At 37.1% G+C, this 1,559-nt stretch overlaps 2 non-coding genes across 2 annotated transcripts; both read left to right on the top strand.

Moving 5' to 3' along the window:
- The first annotated feature begins 297 nt into the window (after positions 1 to 297).
- On the top strand, positions 298 to 416 carry LOC149419989 (5S ribosomal RNA). The gene has a single exon (XR_016302837.1). It is a non-coding gene; the product is annotated as a 5S ribosomal RNA (ribosomal RNA).
- Positions 417 to 739: 323 nt separating this feature from the next.
- On the top strand, positions 740 to 858 carry LOC149419988 (5S ribosomal RNA). Its single transcript, XR_016302836.1, has one exon. It is a non-coding gene; the product is annotated as a 5S ribosomal RNA (ribosomal RNA).
- The last annotated feature ends 701 nt before the right edge of the window (positions 859 to 1,559 follow it).

Below are 1,559 nucleotides of genomic sequence, written 5' to 3'. Positions count from 1 at the left end.
GGTATATAATATTAGCTAGGCTCCTATAGCGAAATGATCCCTTTTTTTCGTCACGGTCATGAGTCGGTTTTACTCCGGTCCTCGAAATTGCATGACGCGCGTAAAGAAGTTTCACTTCAAAAAATTCCTCCAAATTTATGGATATAATTACGATCTTTTTCAAGCGCGTATGTAATGATTATTTTTATCAACGTCGCATACACCTTGCTAATGTTTTCAGTATTATTAGGGCTTTTTTATACTAATTTTCATATATTTATTGGCAGGTAGAGTAGAAATTAATATTTTTTAGCGTTTGCCAACGACCATACCATGTTGAACACACCGGTTCTCGTCCGATCACCGAAGTTAAGCAACATTGGGCGCGGTCAGTACTTGGATGGGTGACCGCTTGGGAACACCGCGTGCCGTTGGCCCATTTTTTATGGTAATTTCATGTTTTTTTTTATTTTTTTATCGTTACTATAATTAATAATATCATAAAATTCTTTAACTTTTCAAGTATGCTACAGGCCTAAAATATTACTTAGTGGATTGATATTATGGTCAACCATTGAAAAAAAAAATTCCTACAAAGTTATGGATGTAATTACGATCTTTTTCAAGCGCGTATGTAATGATTATTTTTATCAACGTCGCACACACCTTGCTAATGTTTTCAGTATTATTAGGGCTTTTTTATACTAATTTTCATATATTTATTTGCAGGTAGAATAGAAATTAATATTGTTTAGCGTTTGCCAACGACCATACCATGTTGAACACACCGGTTCTCGTCCGATCACCGAAGTTAAGCAACATTGGGCGCGGTCAGTACTTGGATGGGTGACCGCTTGGGAACACCGCGTGCCGTTGGCCCATTTTTTATGGTAATTTTATGTTTTTTTTTATTTTTTTATCGTTAACATCATAAAAAATTTTATATCATTCTTTAACTTTTCAATTATTCTACAGGCCTAAAATATTACTTAGTGGATTGATATTATCGTCAACCATTGAAAAAAAAAAAGGCGTTAAAAACAAAAAAATAATTTGCCATAGCCGAGAATCGAACTCGGATCAACTGCTTGGAAAGCAACTATGCTGACCATTACACCACCAACGCCAGTTGTCGAGATGAGCTAAGAAGCATTTATATTTTACTTCAAAACTTTGACTAGATCAAATGAACTTTAATCGGTCCCGCATTTTCGTTTCGGTCATGAGTTGGTTTTACTCCGGTCCACGAAATTGCATGACGCGCGTAAAGAAGTTTCACTTCAATAAATGCCATTCTTGCACTATTGGATCGCAAGGAAGACGATGAAAATGCACCGTCATATATTGTCGCCGTAAGCCTCTTTGCGACTTCAATTACTTTCTGAGAAGACAGGCAGAAGGTGCCTATGGCCTTGTGTTACTATGAAGGCTGATGGCTTCTGTCTGCTAGTTTTATGGAAATTACTGAAATGGCCAAGATTGCAAGGGATATATAAGTGGGAGCTATAGCGTCTAGCGACACAATAAATGGAGGTCGCGCCATTACGGTCGTCCTACCAACATGATGGAATTTTGAAGAC

This window comes from Hesperophylax consimilis, chromosome 11 (genome assembly GCF_061612785.1).
Source record: "Hesperophylax consimilis isolate HC1 chromosome 11, BYU_Hcon_1.0, whole genome shotgun sequence".
NCBI lineage: Eukaryota > Metazoa > Arthropoda > Insecta > Trichoptera > Limnephilidae > Hesperophylax > Hesperophylax consimilis.
The sequence above is the reverse complement of the archived record's forward strand: the minus strand, read 5'-3'. Positions and strand labels throughout refer to the sequence as shown.